Source organism: Cupressus sempervirens, chromosome 3 (assembly GCF_028749045.1).
Source record: "Cupressus sempervirens isolate cs-2001-9-10 chromosome 3, ASM2874904v1, whole genome shotgun sequence".
Taxonomy (NCBI): domain Eukaryota; kingdom Viridiplantae; phylum Streptophyta; class Pinopsida; order Cupressales; family Cupressaceae; genus Cupressus; species Cupressus sempervirens.
In genome coordinates, this window is record NC_143120.1 from 643,931,104 (window position 1) to 643,940,738 (window position 9,635).

Genomic DNA, 9,635 nt, shown 5'->3' on the forward strand with positions numbered 1-9,635 from the left:
TGGACTCATTTGATACTGCAACTGGTCATTGTGTTTTGTGTCTTTCAGCTTGTGTAGTTAGTCTTATAATATCGTTAATTTCTAAAGTGATGCAACTTCAATCCATAAGCTAACATATGCTATAAAATAGAAGATATTATTTCATTTGTCTTCTCAATCTATTTTATTTTTTAAAACATTTGAAATAAAGAAAATTACTTGCAATAAAACATTTAAATTTAAAATTAAGAGCATAAAGCTAAGAGCTTGAAGAAAGTTACCTAAGTAAACATTGATGAATTTTTTTTAAAAATGAATGCTAAAATCTAAATAAGTCTTGAACTAGGATCTAATGCAATACCTAAAATAATAAGATTATTATTCCCCCAAATTATAAATTCATTGGCCACATCCATTCTTTTGATTCCAAAAGAAAATTTATTTCACTCTAAGTCTTTCCAATGATGATAATCACAAGTACTATAAAGGTAAGTTAGAAGTTCCAAGCTTACTATCAGGAAGACCATATCTGCCTCGAAAACAACTCCGTCAGCTACACTCTGACTCTCTTTGGCAGCATTCATTACAACCTCAGTGTTTCCCCCTGCGCCAAGACCTCTTGTCAGTTCTTTTCTAATCTGCAAACGATTATCAAAACACACGGGTGACATTCTCAAGGCCTGTACATCATTATTGATAATCCAAAACTCCACATCCTTCAGTTCACTCTCAATCATCCTATTCACAGCATTAGAGCCACCCCCACCAACACCAATCACCTTGACTTTGGCTGCATTATTATTGACAGGTGGAGAGAATCCTCCAGTGGAAACGACACATTATTTGCATTCTATTTCTTTGAGGGGGCAATCATATTTTGTCCATCCCCCTAAGAATCAAAACTTCAGGATGCAAATCCAAGAATTGATCCTGTCTACTGGTAGAAGCAAGTGATGCCAAAGTTGATTTTATAGAATGCTTACTTATTGGGGGTCTCTGGAAATATACTGCAACATTGGAATAAGGCCATCTTAAGTTGTCCAAATAGAATCCTTCTACATTCTTCCATGCTCTTCCTGCATAAACAAAGATGTCCATTCACAATATGAATCTCAAGACATAAACCAGATATGACTCTACTTGTCTCTGTGCTTCTATTTCATTGTGGTTGAGAAGAAGCAATGCACCAGCAATTGACCTTGTCAGCAAACACAAAGTCAATGATGATAATGAATCAACTGAATGGAAGCTTCTTGCAGATGTAGAGACACAATATCTTTGCAGCCTAAATCAATAGTTATTATATCTACTATTTGGATAAATAATACTAGCTGACACAGGAACTGCTGAAGACTGAATCCCAGAGGCCATACTTTACACAACAAACAGAAAAATTAATGAAATTTCTTCTCAACTAAAGCCCTGTACTTCCTCTTCTTATCCTCCTACACACTAACCCAGCATTCTGACCTCTTTCGAATTGATACATTGTACTTTCTTAGAGATAAACAGACTGACTGGAAATTTTCATTTCATCAAAGAAATACCAAAATAAACATTATTTAAGTAATGTCTCAGAGAAGCACATGAGTATCAAGAAGTTACACATGGTCAAAAATTGAAACTTCATCTGTCCGTAATCTTTAGTAAGACAACACCTAGGTAATAATAAACTGTGTACAAAGAAATTAATTTTCAATGTTGCATTAAACAGACAGAATCTATTTTACCGGGCGCACATAACTTGAAAACTAAGAAATGTGTTGTTGAGATTGTACCTTAAACACACTAAGTGACCCTGTATAGTTCACCTGCAATAAACAATGAAATACGAGGATAAAAATAAAGAGAAGGCGACATAAATGTGCAGTAAAGTTAGAACTGTTAGACACATAAACAAAAAGCGATTTGAGTAATAGTCAAGTTTTAATATAGTCATTGTGGTGTAACCATACACAATGTCTTTTTGTCAATGGTGGTCTTGCCTTCTTTCAATACCTTCAAGAATTTGCTCTTTTTCATGTATGACATATAATAAGTTGTAATAGTGGTTCTTAGAAGTGGATAAGGGAAAAAAAAACTTGCTTCATAAAAATATTAGAAAAATTAAAAATACATATTTAAATATTTAATGATTTGTCTCCTCAAAAAAATAATGAGCTTCACATAAATAGATTAGAAATAATATGTATGGTCATGTCAGTTCAAATAACGAGCTTCACATAAATAGATTAGAAATAATATGTATGGTCATGTCAGTTCAGATATATACTAGTGTAGTGAGAGATAAGATATCCCAGAAAACAAAATAGAAGATAAGATATTTTATAGATATGAGATAATAGAAGAAATATGAATAAGGGATGTAATACTTAATATGAAAGAGGTATATAATGAAATAAGTTTTGTGTGCAGCTGGCTTGATTTAAAGAAATAGTGAAAAGTATAAATTGATTAGGTACGACTTTGTAGTTGGTTCAAAGTTCCATCCCAATGACTAGTGCCCAATAGTGATAAAAAATAATTTAAACATAAAATATAACAAGTGATAATCAAAGCCACTGAAATTTCTAGTTTTAACAAAAGACTTGCTAAAGGCATATGAGAAAATCCATAATGAGTTAATATTTGATGTATGTGAATATCTTGTTAAATGGAGGCAAAACTGCGGTCTTTTTGAGTTGAGTCAAGCACAAAAAATAAATAATTTTTAAACCCCTAGATTTAGAAAGTTGTATATTATAAATTAGATGAGGTTTTGGAAATATAAATGATAACAAGTGACTTCTACAATAATATGACTTAACTTGTATAGAATGAAGGGCATGCATAGGGGGATAAATCATAACAACTTTGAGTACTAATTTCCAAATTGTGAACAAAAATATAAAGTCACAGCCAGGATCGTGACTCCTTAATTAGGATATATCAATTTTCAATCTATTCTCCACATCTTAGACCTTTTTTACTTATTAGCATATATCAATTTTTCATACTATGTAGTAGGAATGGAAAAAAGACTATGCTTTTGGCTAGGAGAAAAGATCTTTCATTAAAAGTGGCAACAATCCAGCTCATATTTTTTATATTCTCTTTTTTTCCATTTACGAGACCAATGGCTTGATCTTTGATAGGAATGAAAGAGCATCTTATTTTATAAATTAAAAGAGTATGCTAATTAGGAATCAGGATCTATAAAAATATTAATACATAATCCTATCCTTGTGTACTTATTGGAATTTGCAGATTTGAGATCTCATTAGTATGCATTTACATATTATGAGTTGAAACCAAGACAAATCATTTCATAATCAAATTAAATAGTAATAGAGTATCAATTAAAAAATAAATTGCATACTAGATATAATCAAGTCATCAAACATGAAATCAGAGTTTCAAAACTAGCTGAGATTTTTCCAAAATAAACTTATCTAAAACAAAATATCTACACCTCTGAAATTATCATATTTTTCTATTTCTTTTATAATAATGGTTCATGGGTTAACATGTTAAAAAATACACTTTCAAAAACTTAATAAAAGGTTCAATAATATATCCAAGAACTAAATAATAAATTAAGTCAAAGAAATGTCTATACATTATGTAGTACTTCTTTTAGTAATGTCTTCTTCTTTGGCTATCAAATAAGCACAAGGCACAATGCCACTTCAGCCCATTTATTACAAATGATCAGCAATCTTCACTTTCTGTGAATTTTAGCTTCACTAAGTAGTTTGTCCTATTAGAGTTTGTCTCCTTCTAACCTTAAAAAATTAGAGTTACAAGAACAATAACATATGATAGAAATGCCATTCTCAGCAATAATTTCTCTTGGGATGGGAAGTTTCCCCTGTTGGCAAAAATTTGGCACGAGGATTTCAACCCTTCAACTGAAACTTTTAATAAGACCCCTCTTTGGGTAAGGCTGCTGAACATTCCCCTTCCTCTTTGGCTGGAACCTTTCTGGGTGGAGGTGGGGAATGTACTTGGAGACTTTGTGAAATTTGATATAGATAATGACGGCTTGTATCGATCGACATTTTCTCGCATTCTTGTTGAGATCGACATTTCTATGGGTCTCTCAGATATGATTTCGGTGGAATCTCCTCTTGGTTCTTAGAATATTCTTCTAGACTATGAGGGTATCCCCTTTTGCTGCAGGAATTGCCACTTGACTGATCACCTGGCTTCCAGATGCTCTTCAGGTAAATCTAGACAGAAATTGTCCCCTTCTTGGTGGAAGGGGGTCTCAGATGACCACTACACGTATGTGAAGGCTGCTATGAAATCTTCTCAGATTCCTTCTTCTCCTGGTATCTTGAAGATGGTTCCTCCTTCTTCCCCTTCCGTGGTGACTGCTGGCCAGTCTCTGGCTTTTGTTCTTGCTCCTGGTTTTCTTGCTGCTATCCCTACTTCTAGGGTGGATTCTACTTCTATTTCACTTTTGTCCCCTCCTCTGGCTCCTTCAGTGGTGACAGCAGGTCCGTCTCTAGACTTTGCTCCTATCTCTGTTGATCTGCCCTCTCATGAATTCTTGTCGATGGATCCACTTTTGGCTCCCTCTATTGTGGCTGCTAGTCTTTCTTCTGGTGTTTCCAAGGCAGTTCCTCCTGTGATACCTTTGCTGGGTGCCACTGTTCTATCTCAGGTTTTTGCTGTCACTTCTGCTTCTTCGTCCTTTTCCCTGGCCTCTGAGGTTTTAGGTTCTAGTTGTGATGGTGCTGATTTTCAGTGGTAGAAGGCTACTAGTTTGGTGGAGGATGGATGGACTATAGTAAAAGGAAAAAAGGGAAAGCTACCCATTCCCTCTTTTGACATGGCACTAAGATCTAACTTGAAGGGCTCAAAAGGGAAAGTCTGACTCACCTGGCTTTTGGCCAATTGTTCCCTGGCTCTTTTGGCCTTTTTTTCTTCACAATGTGTTTCATTTTGGGGTTTTAGGAGCCCATTAAAATCCTATTGTTGTGGTTGTTATTGTCTTGTTTTTTGTTTTGCCACAATGGTCACCTTTTGTTTGGTGACTTGTTTCTCCTCTATGGACTCGTATAGGGTTTCAGGCACCCTTCAAAACCTAGTTGTGTGGCTGATGTGTACTGTTTTATTTGTGATGCCACTCTGGTCACTTTTGTTTTGTGACCCGTTCTTCCTTAGGACTGTAGTTTGTTTGGTTTGGGCTTCATTGAAAAATCTTGATTTGTAAAGGGTTTTAGGTTCCCTTCAAAGCCTGTTTATCTTATCAAAAACATATGATAGATTTGTGATATTTGACTTTGTGATTGACAATCCTCCAAGAAGCTACTTAGTTGGGAGTTGTATGGGTCTGAAATATTCCTAAAGTTACTCACATGGGTGATAGTTTGAAACCTTCTAGGTTGTTCCTTGCTTTCTTTTTCTTTTCTATTAGCACTTCCACAGATCTTATTGTGATCACGCTATGAGAAGTACTATATATGTAGAGTAGGGAGCATTATGGTTGCCGATTTGATAAAATTCTCTACATTTTGATAGCCTCCTATTAACAGAAAAGAATTTACATAATTAAAACACATGTATCAGAAGTCAGATTAAACAAAATAAATTGATAGGAACCACCATCAGAAGAAAATTATGGATATTATGAATCATCAAAAGGGGAAATTGTTTTTTTCTAAAGATTGTTATTAATTAGAAGCTTTAGAAACACTTTAAAAGCCATTCCTAGCAGAACAAGTAAATCTCTCTAGTAGCCTTTGCCTCATTGACAAACTATGACCAATCTCCAACACTTGCCTTTCCATTCACCATTCTCTTCATTGGTACAATATTTCTCTTCAACATGGCAACAGAAAAACCATAGGCTTATAATTTTTAAAAAGACTTGTAATGGTGTATAATTCCATTTATTTTTTCTAGAAATGGGATGAGTGAATCACAACCAAGCTCTAATTCTAATAAGGTCACTCAAGCCATAAGAAACTCCGCTAGGGTGAGTTTCTATAAAACCCCAACCATATTTTCAGTAGTTCACTATTTTTTTATATGGTCTTTGTCATTATGATAGTTATATGACATATGGTTTAGCATCCTTGATAATGTTGATTTCAAATTCTTGCATAGATACAATTTTAGGAAAAAACTATTATGATTATCTTGTCTATAAAGATGACACTATGTCCCTAATATGAAAAAGAACCCAAGTGAGATGCAATTTTGTTGATGGTGTTAATTCCTTGATTGTTCATCTCAATGCCTCAAACAAATATGGTCACATGAAATACCACGGCTACAAGACATAGATAAAATAAAATATTTTGAAAATGTGTAAGAAAGACTTGGCATTGTTATCAATGTCTTCCTTGCATGTGCCAAAATTGGAGCTTTGGAATAGCATATTAACATATCAAAAATTAGAAATTGGAGGATCCCTAAATTGAAGGAGTACAAGATTTCCTAGATTTTACCATGTACATCACATTAGGAATCATATTGAGAAGTTCTATGTAGAATCTTATTGTATAATAACCCCAACCGGTTATAACTTCAACAAATACCAAATTCTTTACTAATTCAATTGTTTGACATTTCATCAAACAGTTTGCAAACAAGCTCTGATACCACTGTAATAACCCCAACTGGTTATAACTTCAAAAAATATCAAATTCTTTACTAATTCAATTGTTTGACATTTCATCAAACAATTTGCAAATAAGCTCTGATACCACTATAATAACCCCAACTAGATTATAACTTTGTCAAACATCAAATTCTTCTCTAATTCAATTGTTTGACATTTTTTCAAATAATTTGCAAGCAAGCTTTGATAATAATGTAACACTTTGCAAGAAAGCTCTGATATTAATGTAATAACCCCAACCGGTTATAACTTCGTCAAACACCAAATTCTTCTCTAATTTAGTTGTTCGACACTTTGCCAAACACTTTGTAAGCAAGCTCTGATATCACTGTAATATCCCTTGTCAATTCAAACCTCAACTTGTTGATTTGTTGGTCAAGGAAAATTGTAGAACACTTCCAATATGATCTCTATGCTTGCTGTTTTTGAGTTTCAGAGTGATTATGCTTGCTTGAAATGATATCAAAGGGAATCTAAAAGCCTGTAATTGATTACTACTATATCTAAGAAAAGAACTAAATGCATATGCAATTCTCTTTTGGCTTGTCAAATTCATATAGATGAATTCTAAATGAAAAATGTACACTTATAGCCAATTGGTATTTTGTCAAACACTTGGCATGCATGCTATTATGTCAATCATGGAAGATATAAATATGCACATTACATCAAATATATAGACCTGCAACTTATTACTCTTTTAGTGAGATATTTTCTAATTCAATGCTTAATATAATATTCCAAGGCTCTTGGTTGTGCAATCCCCCCAAAAAATAGAGTAGAAATGACATTATAAATCTAATATAAAATGTGTATCTATAGCCTACTTATGACAACCACTAAAATTATAATGCCAAATGACCAATTTAAATGATGTAAATTGATTGTAGAACTTGATATACAAATTGCCCAATAAGGAGATGCAATTACAATCATAATAAAGCCAAATACTATAGTGTGTGTACTATTCATGACACTGTTCATGACATTGTAGCAACCAACAATAAATGTATTCTCTAATTTAAGCACAAATAGAACTCCAGAATGAAGCTCTCTTGAATGCCAAATTTAGTGGATATTTCACCACCTCAAATGGTTGCAACACTGAAGAATTGATGCTCTCCAATGGCTAACTGAAATCAGAAACCCTTAGTTTCTTCTCTCAAGTTTATATCAAATACAATTGACAATAATTAGATGCCTAATAATGAAGCCCTTGCCTCTATTTATTCTTTTCCTTCACCCTTCTAGAAGGAAATAAAATATTATTTAATTTCACTCTCTAGAAGCTTCCCTCTTTCCAATACAATACTTAGTTGTGCTTCTAGAAAATGCACTCTCTAGAAGCTTTCCCCTTTCCAATACAATAATTAGTTGTGCTTCTAGAAAATTAAATTAATTAAATATAAAGTCACCTTTAAATTTATTTATTTATTGACTTTAATTTAATTTATTTCTCCTTATTTCTCCACTTAGCCTTTGGAAAATGAAAAGCTAAGAACTCCATTGAGGGTCTAAAAGATGGGGAACATTACATATTGTGTGCCTTACAAGAAGTCTTATTCAATAGTTGTGTCTGGAAACTTTTCTTGTTGCTCATGTCATGTAGCTGCCATGACTAATCTTGGTATGTCTATAAGTTATACCTCATTGCATATTCATTTTCCAACAAGTTTTGTGGAGTTTAGAAATGTTTAGGGTTTCTTAGTTTATTAATTCTTCTTAGATTGAGGTTAACCAATATCATTTAATGTACTACCAACTTATCCTCTTTCAAACTATGACTCATCCAATGAGATACAAAGGAATAGTTTCTGCTAATGGTACCCCACACAATTTAGAGTTTGATAAGGAGCACAGAGAGCCAACTAATAGCAATTTAGATTTTGGTAAGGAGCTCTAGAAGAAAGGAAAAATATGCATGTTGTGTCAAGCTATGTAGGGAGCTAACAAGAGATCATATATATGTTTGTCTTATTTATCTACATGCTAACTTCAAGAAATACATTGACAACATTTTAGCATCTTCTAATTTTTTGATTGCTTTATACTTACTTTTATGGAGTTTGTGTATATTCTTGTGAATTGAAAAATAGAAAAGTAAAATATAGAGGCGGTGCTATGATGCTTATTCTGTATAGCCTTATATCTTTCTTTTTTAAAACCTTCTAGAGCCATAATTAATGTAAATTTTTCTTTCCTACGTGCAGTGTTTTTTCTTTGATCCACTGAGTTGGATATCTACTTTATGACATAGAAAGAGGAGAATGTATTAGTGTTCCATAAAACGACAAATTGTGTGAGTAGGTAAAATTTTGTTTACAGTTTAAAATTATGTTTACAACTTGAACCCAAAAACTAAGAAATAATTTTAAAATGGTAAAAATATATTCTCTTGTTGACCAGTGTCAGTTTTTGCAAGGTTGTTATAAAGCTGAAATTATTTTTTTTAGAAATAGAAGTCAATCTTCCACTAGTTTGGTAAATTGCTAACTGTCTTCCTACAAGACCTCTTTTATATTTTAAAATTTGAATGGGATATAATTTTGATGGGATTTGTAGTTCTTTATATGAAAGAATTCCTCAGCTATATCAAGTTTACCATTCTTCATTAGGTTACACAGATTGCTTCAATTATTAGTAACCATATCAACAAACATTACCATTCAATTATAATGCAATCAGTCCTTAACTACTTCATATATTCCAAAGTTCTATCATTTGGGCCATTAATCCTTATTGTTAAAATTCAATCTTAAGGGTAATTAGTCCTTGAGGAATAGGTTTCTTACCTTATTGAACATCCATACCTTTTCTTTATTTATCCCACAAAATATCCTAGAACTTTTACTTTCTTGGATCAAAAGCCTCCGTAATCTATAACATTTCAAACTCTATTTTCTAATTATAAAGTAGTGAATTACCTATTCTTCCTGTGCATACAACCTTTTCAATATCATGTCCTTGGGACATTCAAAAACCATTAGTGCTAACCTTTCTAACATTCATCTTTAAGCTATGCTCATTTGTCAGCCAACCTAAG

The 9,635-nt window shown here is 32.9% G+C and overlaps 1 pseudogene; it reads right to left on the minus strand.

Annotated features, from left to right (window-relative positions):
• Positions 1-422: 422 nt before the first annotated feature.
• On the minus strand, positions 423-1,350 carry LOC149568336 (uncharacterized; annotated as a pseudogene).
• Between the last annotated feature and the right edge of the window lie 8,285 nt (positions 1,351-9,635).